We start from the raw sequence: 17,142 nt of genomic DNA, 5'->3' as shown, positions 1-17,142 counted from the left end.
TTCGCACTCTTATATTGAATTTTCTATTGAACTATATCAGCTATATTAACAAAACTTATTGGCCAAATCGGTGCGTTTGCATTGTCTCGCATATCGCGCAGCCACTCATTGGAATGTTCCTTGCCAAGCTCTACTGCACTCTACAAGCTCAACTTGCTGCCTGACCGTAAAACGTGAAAAACACCCATGAGTGTGCAGCTTGTTTCTGGCAATTTTAACTCCTCTAGCAATCATACAACTTTGGAGGCCAAGTTCTCGATTTGATGTGCTGTTTCGTGTTTATGAAATTCTCATTCAAGTTCTTAATAATTATTCTTTATTATTATTGGCACTAAGCCTGCCCTTGCTCCCACTCTAGCTAAAGCCCTCACTCAGGGGACTCCCTCCGAAGTTCTTGATCAACTCGCCTCTCTCTACCTCCCGCCCCCTCTGGCACCCTCCTACCCGGTGTACTCAGGTGGACCTAACCCCGATCTGGACCAATGCTTCACTCTCCGGGAGCTCGAATCTGCTCTGGCTGCTAATGCTACACGCTCGGCTCCCGGTGAGGATGCCATTACATACACCACACTTCGTAACCTTCCTGACTGCGCCAAAGAATTCCTCCTCCAAACCTACAATGAGGCCTGGCAGAGCGGCTGCTTGCCGAGCTCCTGGACATCCTCCCTTATTTCTATGATTCCAATGCCGGGCAAACCTCCCTCTCTCTCTAACCTCCGCCCAATCTCCCTGACGTCGTGCGTTGGTAAGACCCTTGAGCGAATGGCTCTGACTCGCCTCTCTGATTTTCTTGAGGCACGGGAGTTCTTCCCCCATTCTCTCATTGGCTTCCGACGCCGCGTCTGTGCACAGGACATGTTTCTGATTCTCCAGCAAACGTTTCTGTCCCCTACACCCACTCAAATTTACGCACTTGTGACCGTCGATGTTCGCAAGGCCTTTGACGGTGTTTGCCACGATCACATCCTTTCTCAACTCGCCTCTTTGGATTGTGGCTCCCGCATGTACTCCTATATCCGCTCATTCCTCTCTAAACGTGTGGCTCGCTTTCGAGTAGATACCCACTTGTCTAACCCACACCACCTCACCCGTGGCACTCCTCAAGGTGCTGTTCTCTCTCCTACCCTTTTCAATCTCGCTATGGCCCCTCTCGCCTCCCAGCTAGCTGAAATTCCCGACCTGCATCATATATTTTACGCCGATGACATCACTCTCTGGTGTTCATCTGGCTCTCCCGGTCACGTACAGGACACCCTGCAACGTGGCCTAGATCTCATCGACTCCTTTCTCACCACCGCTGGCCTCTCTCCTGCTCCTGAGAAATCCGAGCTTCTCCTTCTGAACCATTCCTCCTACCAGCGCTCACACAACAACTTCGTCTCTCTCCACCTTTCTGGCTCTCCCATTCCTGTCGTCACACAGTGCAAAGTTCTTGGCTTCCCTTTGCATGCGGCTAAGAATGTGCAATCCCTTCACCGCGCTGTCACCACCTGCCACTCTGTAACTCACCTCCTGCGGCGCGTGGTCACTCGACGCTCAGGTCTCCACGAGGCTCACGCGTGCCGAGTTGCCCACGCGCTGGCCCTCAACAAGGTCTTGTACTTTGCACCCTACGCTTCCTTCACTCAGACTCAACTTAACGCTCTCGAGACTGCCCTTGTGGGCCTCTACAAGGCAGCTCTCAACCTCCCTATCACTACCTCTACCACTAAGCTCTTTGCCACAGGCCTCTTCCATCCTCTTCGTTCTCTTCTCAGTCTCCATCGTGACTCGCAGCTTGCCCGGCTTTCCCTTACCCGTCAGGGTCAGTGGTTATTGACTCAAGCGGGTATCTCGCCCTTTCCAATCTCCCCGTTTACCTCTCCTATTCCCACCCCCGCCCCCAATCTTCGTATCCTTCCCCTCCCGACCAACATGTCCCCCGTCCTGCACGCCGGACGTCGTCATGCGGCCGCGCAGCACCATTCCCCTCTCTTTGATACCCAGGGTGTAGCTTACACGGATGCCTCTTTCGTGGCTCCTCGGCTCGACCACCTGGCTCGACTGGCTTGGCGCTGAAGGGGAAGAAGAACAGCGGCTTCTGGTCGCCCAGGCGGTCGAAATGCTCGGCCTATAAATTTTGGTCGAATAAAAGTCTTTTACTACTACTACTACTTCTTATTAGCTTCTCAAAGTAGATTTTTTTTAACCTTAACGACGACGTTTGTAAGTCCCTCGTGCCCCGGTTAAAAAAAACAGTCATTCGAAGACATCGGGAAATGGCGAACCTTAGTTTGAATTTCCTTTAGCTACGAGTAATGCTGCCCGCAAGTGATACACATACACAAAACTTCTGTCTTTCAAATCAGCAAGAATATTAATTCCTGTTTCTAGAAGCAATTTCTTATTCAAACAGAGTTGTTAGGGTGCTTATATATGAATTCTGGTGTTAATGTATGCAATCAACCCTTATATGTAAGTGAAGAAGAGCCATACGTAAAAATACTGGAAAATGTCTAAAACTACTGCAGACTCCATAGTCCTCATAAATTTAGCAATAAAATAACAGCAAGGAAGGGTGTCAGGCAGGGAAACATGATCTCGCCAATGCTAGTCAAAGGCTGTTTACAGGATGTCATTCGAGACCTGGGAACATTTGGTGGTCAAAGCTGTTGAGAATATTTTACTAAGCCCAATTCACTGAGGCCACTGCCTTGCTACATCACTCAGGAGCTTCACTTCAGAGCATGATCAATGAGTTAAATGAGCACAGGAGAACGGTGGGCATACAAATCATTTCGTATGAAAGCAAAGTTCAACAGCCTCGGAAGGAAACCGCAGTTTCCTGTTATAAGCGAGATGTTGGAAGGGGTAAGGGAATACGCCTACTTAGAACAGTAAGAGACCGCAGATCCACATAACAATTGTGAAAGAACAAGTATAAGAATGAGGTACGGCGCATTTGGCAAATTCTCTCAGATCATGAATAGCAGTTTAGCGATATCCTTCAGAAGAAAAGTTTAAAGCAGCTTTATCTTCCGGTACGGTCTTAAGGGGCAGAAAAGTGTAGGATAACAAAAGGGTACAGCGTAAGGTAAGCACAGTGCAACGAGCCACGGAAAGAAAAGTTATAGGTGTAACGTTAACAGACAGGAAGTAGGTATAGTTTGGTTACGGAACAAACTCTTGTTGCGTACATCGTAGTCTAAATCAAGGGGAAGAAATGCAATCGGCCAGTACATGTGATGCGAAGGCAAGAAAACTGGTCGTTCTAAAGGGTAACAAAAAGTTCGATAATCATGTTCGATAATCATGTTACTGGATATGATTGGGATTCATTTATTCATCATAACACTAGTGATACCGCGTACGACAGTTTCGTCAAGGTATTAGGCGAAATAAAGGAAGTGTGTAAAAAACTTTGGCTGTGAAGGAACGTAAAATTGGCTGTCAGTGGCTGACTGCTGAAATCCTGGCTGCCATCAAAGAAAAAGAAGCTATCTGGTCTCGATGCCGCAGGGTACCAAAAAATGACAAACTTCGAGCGGAATATCGTTGCATCAGAAACAAGGTAACTGCACTTATGCGCTTATCAAAGAGAAAATTCCTTGCACAGCAGTTTCGCAGCACTCGTCGCGATGTCAGGAGCACCTGGTCTCTGATTAATCAGTGACTTGGTAACCAACGCTTTTCCATTCAAGAATCAGTGGAGCGCAATTTCGGTGTTGTGTCGCATATTTTGGCGAATGAGTTTAATAACGTTTTTTCCGCTGAGCAACAAGTCGCAGTCCAAACTGTGAGCTCGACGAAAATGACAAAAAGCGTATCGCCATCTGCTTTTCTTCCTCTTATGACAGAATCTGATCTTTTCAGCATTTTGTCTAGTCTGAAACGTAACAAATCTGCCGGACTTGACAACATTTTCATAGGTGATCTGATAAGAAACATTACAGCTCTGAAAAATGTTTTGCTGCTTATCTTAAACGGCATAATTAAGAGTGGTACATGGCCAGAATCACTGAAGAGCGCTCGCGTTGTTCCTCTGTACAAAAGTGGGCAGAAGAATGATATTGAAAACTACCGCACTATATCTATTCTTTCCTGCGTATCCCAGATATTGGAAAAACATGTACTTTATGTAATGAATGCTTCTATTACTAAACATGACCTAATGAGTGGGAATCAGTACGGTTTTGTCAGCGGGTCAGGAACACAGGTGCTATTGGAAAATCTCTCCGATTTGCTGCATCAAAGCCTGGAGAACAATGAGGTAGCATTCGCACTTTTTTTGGACGTAAAAAAAGCTTTCAACACGATAAATCATCAAATTTTGTGTTCTAAACTGTACTCGTATGTATTTAGGGGTCCTTTTTTGTCTTTAATTGAAAACTATCTTCACAATCGTTCTCAAGCAGTCATGTTTGGGCCTATCTGCAGTGACGCTGTAAAAGTGCTGTGTGGTGTCCCGCAAGGGTCCATTTTATCTCCTTTGTTGTTTAACTTATATGTGAATGACATATGTGACCATGTGAAATCATCCACCATATTCCTTTACGCCGATGACTCTTTACTAGTCTCAAGCAACCCTGATTTTTCATATGCCCTGGCTAACCTTCAGGAGGACGCTATTAAAGTTAGTGATTGGTTTGCCTCAAATTTAATACAAATAAATAACACCAAATCCAGACTTGTCTGTTTTCGTAACCCGCATAAAGATGTACCAAGTGCAGGTTCCATATATTTACACACCTCATACTGCTCTTTGTGTTCTTGCCAACCTATAATTAGCGTCCCGTCGGTTAAGTATCCTGGTATACACATAGACAGTGATTTGGCATGGAATACTCAGATGACTCACATTTGTAAGAAACTCAGAAGTGTTGCATGCTTCTTGTTTAATTTGCGAACTATGATGCCATTTTCTGTGAGAAAATTAGTCGCCCAGGCTCTGGGATATAGCATCTTGAGATACGGTATGTGTTGTTTTTTTAACTGCTCTTTCACATGGAAATGTCGTGTTAATAGGATTTTGAAAAACATTGCTGTAAGCGTTCTCGATTTGCCGCAGGAAAATCTGCCCAACAGTGTCTTTATCGCCGCCGGTTTGCCTTCTTTTGACAATCTTTTTAAACAAATTGTAGTACTGAAATATTTTTGGAATAGCGCATACAGACACATAAATACGAAACCGGTACCGTTGACACATGTTCCTCGCTGTCATAAACCGAGAGTGCGCACTCACTACGGCAAAGCAACTAGAAAATATTACGTGCCAGATATCTTTAACGAATTACCGGATGATTTATTTTCTTTAACCACCCGCAAAAAACTGCGTGTTGCTGTTCAAGCGTTAGAGAATCTTTAACATGTACTAAAATCTTATCAGTGCTTTTTGATTCTTTCCGTGCCAGAATTTTTGTGTTCTTCATGTTTACGTCTTTTAATTTTCTTTTGCCTCTGATGGAGCTCTGATGTACCGCGAAGATTTCCGCGGCTGCCGGTTGTCGCCGCACAAGCCCACTTGTGGCTTCGGCGCTTCCGTTTCTTTGTATGTTCAGATTATGCTTAATAAAGATTATTATTATTATTATTATTATTATAAAGCATTCCAAGAGACGCCAAGAGTAGCAGGGAGTGGCAAAAGGTTAGGTAGGAGATAAGGTTACGGCGTTTGCGGGAATAGGATGGCCGCAGCTGACATTAGGGAGGGTTTTGGAGAGGCTATGGAGAGGTAACTGCCCTACAGTGGGCATAATCACGCTGCTGCTGCTGCTGATGACGACATGATACCGAGCATTCCATACGAACACCATCGGTAGAAAAGTTTTGAGCGTATGCGCACGGTACATGATTTGCCGCACAATCTGAAGAATGTGGGATGGAATGTTGGTGGGGATGTGTACTCTGTTTGCATTCAAATTGAGCAATTTACGAATAGCTGTAAGGACCAAAGAAAAATAGCAAACTCAGCAAGAATGCTATGTAAATCCTCGGTAGCACCAGATGTATTTTTGGCGCACAGGGTTGGCTGCGTTGCTAAGAAAGTTCAAAATGAGAGTCCAAAAATCATCATCCTCATCGTCAGCCTGACTACGCCCAATGCAGGGCAAATGCCCCATGTCTCTCTAATTAGCCTTGTTCTTTACCAGCTGCGGCTACCGACATTGTCTTGTTTGTCTCTGAATGGTTGTATCCAATTTTACTTATGTCTGGTTCTTTAGAGCTTGCTAAATTCGCTGCTTTTTAAACTTCCTTATGCCGGCTACCTTGCGCTCATTAACTTTGAGGAGCTCTGCTAGATTCATTCTGTCTGTATGGCTAGACGCTCTCATGCTTTGCTCTTTCGGAACCAGATCTTTCGTTTCCTGGGATAGCTTGCCGGCATCCTGTCGAACCATCCTACAGCTTGCCATGCTGCTTCTTAGCCGCAGAGAACGAGCACTGGAATGAAAAGCCTCAAAATTCAGCCTTGCGTGCGGGCGCCTTATGTTCTGCATTGATGCTACTTTGTGGTCGGAAACTTTTTCTTTTGTCTACAAAATGAAAGGTGATAGCGCATGCATGCTGCAGTTCTCAGATTTTTCTCAGTATTTCTCAAAGCATATCTCACTCCCCGTTGGGTAAAACACGTGAACGACTCCGCGCTCGCATCGTGCTGCATACGTTGACTACTTGGTATGCTTGCGCATGTTTCCATGAGATTGCGATAATAAAGAATGGAATAGGCACATAGCAATTTCAGAACGGCCGCGTCCTGCAAAAAGAAGCTGCTTCAACCACTAACGTGCGAACGAGAGCACATCAACGGCCGCCTAGCAAGGACAAGAGAGCGCGATTGGCTTGGGAGCTTGCGATTCTGAACTCGCAACATATATAAAGACTACACACATCCCGAGTGCACAGAATGCGAGGCGAAAGAATTAGCGTTCTTGCTGGGCTTTTCACAGTGTAGTCTGTTTCGTGGTATTTTATTCATGAGCCGCAAGGCATTCTTGGCTAAACACGCTTTACAGCTTACTTTGTATATAGACGGCAATTGCCCACTGCCGTCGAAATAGTGCTCCGCGACAAGCCGCCGTAAACGCGTCACAATCGCAGCTGCACAAATTCGTGTGTGGGGGCTCTACGTATTCTTCGTGTTTGCCCAATTTTCTGGCTTGTAAAAACCATATTTTCTATAGTAATCACATATTTGCAATCACGTGAAGTTAACCTATCAGTCTATTGCTTGACTTAGTACTCTTGATTATTTAAAACAGCGCAAAAGACAGTGACACAGATAGAAAAGAGACACACAGACACACACAAGACACACACAAGACACACACAAGACACACACAGTACTCTTATTTAGTGTTTCTTCGCAATGCATTTTATGTGAAACAAATAGGTGCGACAGGAAACACGAAAGTCTTCCCTTTACCTGACCTACTGGGGCCTTTCGTTTATCTGCGCCTACAAATACGTTCAACCAGCCAAAGTTGCTGCGTAATATCATTACACAAGAATCTGTAACGGAAAATACTTGTCCATTTGCACCTCCGCACGCATTTGAATTATTGCGAGTTTTCTATGGGTTTCTATAGCTCACAGTTTATTCAGCAGAGATGAGATTTCAAAAGCATAAACAGATGTACCCACGAAACCTTCTCAGAATGGAACACCTATGAGTAATGATATGCAAAACTGGTTTTTAAGTGGCTGCTGATGATCAACGCTAATATACAGGGTCTGTCCTCAAAGTAATAAGACAAGTCGCGGTGTGGCCCGTGCATGAGCTAGATCGGGAAACCGCTTTTAGGGGAAAGAGGGGGAACCTTCAGCTTCAAAATGCAAAGACCTCAGCTGGCTTCGAGTTGGTCAAGCGAAAGGACGTGTTCAAACGTGTACCCCTGTTTCGTCACTGCGCCGAGAAAACCATGGAGCGAACGTTGGAACGGCGCGACGCGGTGAAGCTTTGTAATAAACTGAGTAAATCCCCGACGCAGACATTTGACAGCATGTGGTAATGATGCAGTGTCCAGATCGCAAAGATTTCAATGGCACAAAGAATTTACAAATGGCCGTGAAGATGTTCAGGACCACACAGTCAACGTTACCGTCCGTAACAGTCATCGAGGGGCGCCCGGACCTTTGCTCGTGGTGAACGTCGTCACGACCGTTTATAAATGCTTTGTGCCATTAGAACACGTTACCTGGACATCGCATCGTTCCCACATGCTGCCTTGGTCACGTTTATTGACTCGGTAGGTGACTTACTCAGTTTATTGCAAAGCTTCAACGCGTAGCGCTGTTCCAATGTTCGCTCCATGGTTTCCTCGACGCAGCGACGAAACATGGGTACACGCTCGAAGACGTCCACTCGCTTCGCCTACTCGCAGCCAACTAAGCTCGTTGGATTGTGAAGCTGAAGGCTTCCCTCTTTCCCCCAAGACCTCTTTCGCAATCTAGTGCATGCACGCGTCACACCGCGACTTGTCTCAATACTTTTAGGACAGACCCTGTGTGTAAGTGAATGTCTTTTCACCACCGTCGAAAACCTTTTACCTTCCGTACACAATTTCAAACTCCCCGGTTTACCTGGTCAAGTCATACAAATACTTCGATATCAGCAGTTTTAATGATTTATACTGGCGTTTTCATGTGACTAACAGGATATCGTCAAATAATAAAGCACTTGGCTTCTTAAACGTCACCTGCGGAATGCCCACCAACACGTGAGACCACAACCGTACATTTCGCTCCTCAGAACTAAACTGTGAATGCACATCGACCAACTGCAACTCTCATCAAGCATGTATAAGAAATGGCTTCGAAGCTGTACAAACCAGAACCACCAGATTCATTCACTCTTCGTATTCATGTGACATTGCCATATTGTCAGTGAAAGTACAATCAGGTTTGTGCAATTTTTCTGCTCGCTGTCGCACTTCCGTTCTCGTCTTGTTCATAACTATTTTTTATTCAGCGCTCAGACAAGAACCCTACATCTGCACACCCCCACCACGCAGCTCCATCGCATCGGTCACCTTCTTGAAGTTCTGCGGAAGGTGCCCGAACAAAAGTCTTTGCCAAGTTGTTTTTTGCCAGCTACTGACCGGAGTGGCGTCCCTTACAACATTGTTGCCATAACTTGTCCATCAACGTTTACGACTGCTGTCAAAGCCTGCGCCGTGTAATTCCCACCCCGTATGCAAGGCCCGTTATGGAAAGTAAAGTGATGTGATGAGTGATGTTTAGACATTTGTGCTGAAGTTGCACACTTTGATATAGAGACACCCTTTAAAAATTTTATCGTGACTCAAGATATGGCATCTGGTTTCAGCATCTGTAGTTGTTTTTTCTTGAGATGGGTCATTAGTAATGATTGATTATTGATTAGGGTGAACATTAAAAACTTAGCACTTATACCGCTCCTGTCATGTACTGTTTATGTATTTCTCCCTTGAGTGATTGCGATCTGTCCCCCTCGAGTGACCCTTGAGATGTGGTTTTCGTTGTACGTTTTGTAATATGGTTGAAAGCCGGGCGTGTTAGATGGCACACGAGTTCCAATAAGCCAGATTTGCGGGGACTCAAAGAGAGACAGCAGTACAAAGCTCTCGTGTTCTGGCGTTCCTCTTATGAGCTCGTGCTTCGCGTTTGTTCGAAATTGTGTATAGGCCATAAGTGCAAGTATTCGATATGCAGGAGCAGGCATGAGCTTTTAGTCGAAAGCCTGGAAACGTTCCCGGTTTGCATAGGCGTGATCTCTTTTTGATGGCAAATGACAGGAACGCTTTCTTGGTACCCGTGTTTTATCACCTAGACTACAAACTGCCTTTTAATTAGGCGCTTACAGTTCCAGCTTAATGTGTCTGTTACCCGGGACGTATACGTCAAAAGAGTTGCGATGTTCTTGCAACAATTTTTTATTCCGCCTTGCACATTGTCTTTGTCATCAGGGCGCGTGAAAATTATGTTTAATTAATTTAGATCACGTAGCTATAGCTGCGGTGTATGTTGTGGCAGTGAGGGCAGATGTGCCGTATTTGGTATTACTTATCGGTGAACCCTTTGGCTGCTCCTAACTGCACGTTGCGGTTATGATATGATGTTGTGGAATAGGCCGAAGTTTGCAGTATACCGGTTGCCTTGAACTGCAGTTGAGCATAAAACCAATATAACTCTTATGAAGGAAAGAAAAACGATTTGACTTTGACACAAGTCGTGGGGTCTTCCATTTTCGTTCTTAGTGTGGCAGGTTGCAGGCTCTGTGTTTTTCAGGTTTCATTTTTACTGTTTAGAATTTTATTATGCACACAGTGGGTTTTTGACTACGTGTCCCATACTCAGTACGTTCATTTCGCACATCTGCCAATCGGAACGGAACTGCCAAAGCTCAGGGGTCATCTTTTCTTATGCAGAAAATACCACCTTTATGAAAAATACGAGGGTGCTCTTAGCTTTGCCTTAAAGGTATGACGGAAATCATTGATTGGTTAAGGCCATATATGCGGCATTGGTCATTCCCTACTTTACATTCATAGATCCCTGGGATATATGATCTCATACCACTTCTGGAGCAGTGGTGCAGCGGTTCATTGACCCGCCGCCGCCGTGCGATGGCAGGTGTTGCCACGGGTGGTGCCTCTGAGACCCACGTTACTCTTCCAGAGCAACCTGTCACAACCAAAAATTAAATTCAACGCCGCTTACCACGGTAGTGGGTTTGCTCACAATTCGGTGGACAGGTTGTGATGACGCCACAGAGTCATGTGACCTAAATGGCCCACCTCAGTTGCTTTTCAGCGGACTTTTCACTTCCTGCGCCGACGCCGACTACGGCGACTGCGGATTTTCTGCAGTGCGGGAGCCATAACGCTACAGCGTTTATACGGATGACTCGAATTATGAATAACTTAGGGGGGAAGGATATTTTTGAAGTACTGATGTGCCTCTTTAATATAGAGTGCATTGTCTAGATAATGAACAAGGGGAAAGTTTGTTTTTGTAGAGTGAGTATGGACGTTGATTAGATGAAAATATCTAGTGCCCCAACCCGAACTTTCATTTTGGGATTCTTGACCTTACCGGACAGGAGAGGAACGCAGTAGAAAGGGCGAATGTCTGACTAATGACCTTTTTTTCTTGTTTCATAGCTTAAGTTGAAAAGCTCCCAAGTCGAAACCTCTTACCATTTGCAGTATGGCCTGAATGTATGCGAAGAGAGCTCATTCTCGAGCTCGTGAGACGTAGCAAGCCTCATTCCGCAGCTTGCAGCCGACTGAGTTTTAGGAACAGGGGTGATAGTAGTTGCAATACCCATTTCGGACATAACGGCTACCAGGATACTTTGCCTGGACCTCCCAAAGTTGTGTCTAATTTCAGACTCTCTGATAGCCACTCTTCACATAAGCCCACCTTAATCATACAACGTTCTCTTTTCAAGTAATTTTTCTCTTTTCGATTAGCTAGTACGGGGAGACACACTGTATAGAGAGTTTTGCTCAGAAACCAAAGTGCCCACATTAACGAGACAGCTGTAGTTTATTTGCCATTATAAGCAGAGAAATTAAAAAAAATCTTGAAGGTTGACGGCAGTCCTACCTCTCACCCTTTTGTAAATCCGAGGCCTACTTAGCGACAGCGACGAGTAACAATATCAATCCCTCGCAGCATCCATATAGCAATTGCTTGTCAGTGCGCTCGGTAAAAAATTTGCAGTGCCTTAGTTTTGGTTAAGCCTGGATATACAAACGAAAAGGTTCAGTTACGCTTGGTTTGAGGTCATGGCTGTCGCAGTTCGCGCACAATGCACTGGGAACACCACGATAACGGTGGAGGCATCCGGCCGTCCACACACTGCCTATACGGAGGCGGAGGAGGAGAAGCGCGTGTAGTGAATACGGCGCTGCCTTAGAAGGTTGCTTTGGAGACATGTACAGAGGGCAACACGCATGTCTAGAACACGTTCTGGGCATGGTTCGGGCTGAACACGCGATATCTATCGATAACATTTCGATAAAAACGGTCTGGATGTAAGCATGTGCAGTTAAACTTATAGGATTTCGTTATTATTTTTGGACTTCTTGGTCGAAGCGGCCGTGGGAGGTGCGGAAAAGACAGTTCGCTTGTTCTAGACATGCGTTTTGACCTCTGTACTGTGGTGTCCATTCCTTTCGGGTGTACACTGAGATATGAGAGACCGGTATTTCCTTTGCTTAAAACCAATTTTCATTTCATTTTCTTTAAGGCCCTTATGGCGCAGTTCGGGTATCCACCGAGATGATGAGAGAGACAGGCGTCGTTTCCTTTCCTTAAAACAAATTTTCTTTTCATTTTTCTTCCCTTACGGCGCTGTTCGGTTGTCCACCGAGATATGAGTGTTCGTACTGTTCGTACTGTTTGTTTTTATTTTTTATTTCTGATATTTCATTTCTTTCATTTCTTTTTTATTGTCGTTTTTGTGCGTATTTTTATTCCTTTTATTACGGACTCGGCGACCACCTGCGCTGGGCGTGACGTCGCTCGGTTTCGCGCATGCGCAGAAGTGGCAAATCTGGCCTCCGTCTCACGCGAAGCGCAGTGTTGACGAGCCTTGTGAAGCTTTTCGCTTCAAAAGCTGCGCCTCCCGCCCCTCATCCGCACACTCAGACGCACAAGACGAGAAGCATACCAGCGCCACGACTTCATGTGGCACAGTCCTGACTTGTATTTCATACCTCGCCCAGTGATCACCTTTCTGATGCTGTGTTATTATTAGGGGTGTGCAATTATTCGAAATTTTCGAATTTAATTCGAATATTACATTTTTTCAATTCGTATTCGATTCGAAATTGAAGTATTCGTGTTGTTTAGATTATTCGATCCCATGCGAATATTCGCATTTAGCCGAATATTTTATTGCGAACACCGGCGTACATTTCGGTGCGCAAGTCCAATCGACATACACATAACAACATGGCGGCGTCCCAGAGCCATGCGTAATGTTGGGCCATGCCGTAGCTGACTGTGCTTGTGAGCTTCTTTGAGGCTATACCTGCGAATCTGGTATAGTCAAAGCTGTGCACGAAGTACCTCGCAATACCTGCCACTTCAGTGCCAAGTGAGAGGGAATTATCTGTGGCCGGAGAAGTTGTTTCAGCTTGAAGGGAACGACTCCTGCCTGACCATGTGGAGCAGCTGGTTTTCCTTCACAACAACCTTTAATGTTCATCCCAGCAACGCGCTTTTGCGCTTATGGCGTGCTAGATTCAGTGAGATTCAGTACTAGCCATTTTCTGCGAAAATTTCACTCTTCTAAGAATAATGTTCTAGACTTCGATACATTCTGTGCAGCCACAAACACCTTTTGTGTTCATTTACTTATTGATAGTTGAACTCTGATGTTCTTGGATGCTCAAATAAATGTTTTGCAGTGGTTAAATGCGTCTTTCCTTGATTATTCGATATTCGGAACTAAGTATTTGTATTCGATTCGTATTCGAAAAATTTGATATTCGCACAACCCTAATTTTTATTATCTGCCCGAAGTTGAACACGAGGTATTCGGTTACGCCGTATTACACCGCCGATGCTAGTATAATACGCCTTACAGCCTTGCAGACATTTATGAACGTCCTTCCTCCAACTCTTCCTGCAAGGGCCATTAAGCATAGAAAACCGACGGCCCAGGAAGCTAGCACGAGGACAGCGACGTGTTAGTATAAATCCACTAGCCTTTATATATATATATATATATATATATATATATATATATATATATATATATATATATATATATATATATATATATATATACAAATCCCAAAACTGCTGCTGAAAAATCATATGAAAGAAGCCAACAGCCTCAGTCACCAAGAAGCATAAAGGATGTAATTTGTGGTTTTCATCAAGGGGAGATTTCTAAAAGCAGAAGAAAAAGCAACCACATGTCGCCGGCTGGATCCGAACCCACAACCTCCGAATTCCGCATCCGGTGCTCCACCAGTAGAACTACAGTGACAGCTCCGAAATCTGATTCGGAGATATTTATGATCTAATGTAACTTAACCTTGAGAGTTCACCAGCGCCACCCTTCTCCATAACCGCAAGACGTAGTGCGTCCTGTATTACCGTTGGTGTGACGTTGAGAATTATAGAACGGAGAGTGCAGAAGCTCTGTGAAAACACTCTCATCCTTCCAATGGAATAAAGGCTGCCTGGACCGAGGCCCACGTTAAGAAATTAAGCAGACAAGGCAAGGAAAACGAGAGTGGTGGGTTCGGATCCCACCGGGGCATTTCGTTGTTTTTTCTTCTGGTCTTATTAATCTCCCATTGATGAAAACCACAAATTCAAAAAGAAAACGTCCCCTATGCTTCTTTGTTCCTGCGTTTGTTCGCTTCTTTTCTATGCAAAGGAAGCCCCTCGATTCCCTTCCCTTGTCTCCTGAAAAAGCACTATATTTATGGTCCAAGTGGACATCCGCAACGACCCTGTTTTCATACTGAAAAGGAATGCAGAAGAACATCGGACGGAATTAAAGGGCTCCTAAGAGGGCTGCAGTATTTTTGCTTCCATACATTAGGTAGTGTATACGTATTGTAGGGGTGCGTTTATTGAGCGTCCTCAAGAGTCCGAACCGCCGTGCAGGATCTGGCAGCGTAGACGGGCGTAGCCAGCACCAAGAGAGCGGGGCAACTTCGTCGTCGTCAGGCGCAGCGTAGTGTCGGCGCATAACTTCGTCGTCGTCAGGCGCAGCGCAGTGTCGGCGCATGGCGGCAGCGGAACCTGTCACAGTTGGCCCACTACAGTTTCCCCCGGGTGAAAAGGAGCCATCCTGGCGTCTTAAGGGGAAGGAAGAACAGAGGGGTCGTAGTATGGCTTCAGTCGGTCGACGTGGACGGTTTCGCGGCCACGGCGACGCAAGTCCGCAGCGGGTGCAACAGGCTCAACAATATAATTGACCGGAGATGTTTGCTTGAGAACCCGGTAGGGACCATGATACCGATGCAGCAGTTTCCGCGAAAGGCCGGGAGTTGTGGGAGGCACCCAGAGCCACACAAGGGAGTCGGCAGGGTAGGAGGTAGAGGCCGCGGAAGTGTCGCGGTCATGTTTTTGCTGCCACTGGGTCTGCGTGGTAAACGAGCGAGCAAGCTGGCGGCATTCTTCGGCGTACCTGGCAGCGTCGGACAGTGGCGTGGACTCGGAAATGTCGGGTCGGTAGCGAAGAAGAGTATCCATCGTGCAGGGGTGCTCGCGGCCGTACAGAAGAAAGAAGGGAGAGAATCCAGTGGTGGTTTGTGTCGCAGTGTTATATGCGTAGGTGACGAAGGGAAGAACTTGGTCCCAGTTGGAGTGGTTGGCGTCGACGTACATGGACAGCATGTCACTGAGGGTTCGGTTGAAACGCTCGGTCAGGCCGTTGGTCTGAGTGTGGTAAGACGAAGCGGTTCGATGGATAATGCGGCATTCCTTGAGGAGGGCCTCAAAAGCGTCAGACAGGAATACGTGTCCACGGTCGCTGAGCAGTTCTTGAGGAGCACCATGGCGAAGAATCAGGTTCTTTAGAAGAAAGGAAGCCACGTCGCGGGCGGAGGCAGATGGTAATGGAGACGTTTCAGCATAACGTGTGAGATGATCCACGGCCACGATAATCCAGCGGTGACCAGCGGGAGTGGGCGGGAGGGGGCCGTAGAGGTCTATGCCAACGCGGTCAAACGGGCGGGCAGGGCAGGGTAACGGCTGCAGTGGAGCAGGCGAGGTGTGAGGCGGACATTTACGCCTTTTACAGGATGGGCAAGATCGCGCAAAGTGGCGAACAAAGCGGTACATGCCACGCCAGTAGAATCGGAGACGCAGACGCGTATAGGTTTTCAACACGCCGCCGTGGGCACACTGGGGGTCCGCATGGAAAGCGGCGCAAATGTCGGTGCGTAGATGGCGGGGGATGACGAGGAGCCATTTGCGTCCGTCGAACAGGTAATTGCGACGATAGAGGAGACCGTCCCGAATAGAAAAGTGATGGGCTTGACGTAAGAGGGAACGGGACGAATTATCAGTCGTAGGACTCGAAAGGAAGTTAATAAGAGTGGCGATCCAAGGGTCTTTCCGCTGCTCGGTGGACATGTCAGCAGTGGCAAGCGAGGACAAGTCGTAAGCAGACACAGGAGCAGGCGATGAAGCACTAGGTAGCGGCGAGCGGGAAAGAGCGTCCGCGTCATTATACTTGAGGCCAGAGCGGTAAATGACATCAATGTCATACTCCTGCAATAGCAGAGCCCAGCGAGCTAGGCGGCTTGACGGGTCTTTGAGAGAAGCCAGCCAGCACAGGGCAGGGTGGTCGGTTACTATACAGAACGAGCGACCGTAGACATAGGGACGAAATTTTCCAATGGCCCAAATGATGGCCAAACATTCTCGTTCGGTAACAGAATAATTGGCCTCCGCTTTGCTCAAGGTCCGACTGGCGTAGGCGACCACATATTCACGGAAGCCAGGTTTGCGTTGAGTGAGAACGGCACCCAGTCCAATACCGCTGGCGTCAGTTTGGATCTCAGTAGGCGCAGTCGGGTCAAAGTGGCGCAGGATGGGAGGCGAAACCAAAAGGCGGCGCAAGGTGTCGAAGGCGTCATCACAAGCAGGCGTCCAAGCGGAGAGGTTGGAGCTGCCTGCGAGTAGCTGGGTCAGAGGAGCGATGATCGTGGCGAAATTCAAGATGTAGCGACGGAAGTAAGAGCAAAGGCCAACGAAGCTACGGAGCTGCTTCAGTGAGGTGGGCTTCGGAAATTCGGCAACTGCACGAAGTTTGGCGGGGTCCGGAAGAATGCCGTCTTTAGAGACTACATCTCCTAAAATGGTGAGTTGTCGGGCAGCAAAGCAGCACTTTTTCAAATTCATCTGGAGCCCAGCGTCAGTAAGACAAGTCAGAACGCGCTCGAGGCGGATGAGATGAGAAGAAAAGTCCGCAGAAAAGACGACGATGTCATCGAGATAGCAAAGACAACTCTCCTACTTGAGTCCACTAAGGATAGTGTTCATCAGGCGTTCGAAAGTTGCCGGGGCGTTGCAAAGGCCAAACGATATGACGTTGAACTCATATAAGCCGTCGGGTGTTATGAAGGCAGTTTTTGAGCGATCAGCGTCAGCCATGGGCACCTGCCAGTAGCCTGACCTCAAATCCAGCGAGGAGAAATACTC

The 17,142-nt window shown here is 46.6% G+C and overlaps 1 protein-coding gene across 1 annotated transcript in view; it reads left to right on the top strand.

Annotated features, from left to right (window-relative positions):
• The window catches only part of LOC149338833 (uncharacterized), a 177,825-nt gene that overhangs the window by 36,644 nt on the left and 124,039 nt on the right, over positions 1-17,142 (top strand). The gene's annotated exons all lie outside the window — the stretch shown is intronic.

Source organism: Amblyomma mixtum, chromosome 6 (assembly GCF_055824585.1).
Source record: "Amblyomma mixtum isolate Tamu chromosome 6, ASM5582458v1, whole genome shotgun sequence".
NCBI lineage: Eukaryota > Metazoa > Arthropoda > Arachnida > Ixodida > Ixodidae > Amblyomma > Amblyomma mixtum.
The sequence above is the reverse complement of the archived record's forward strand: the minus strand, read 5'-3'. Positions and strand labels throughout refer to the sequence as shown.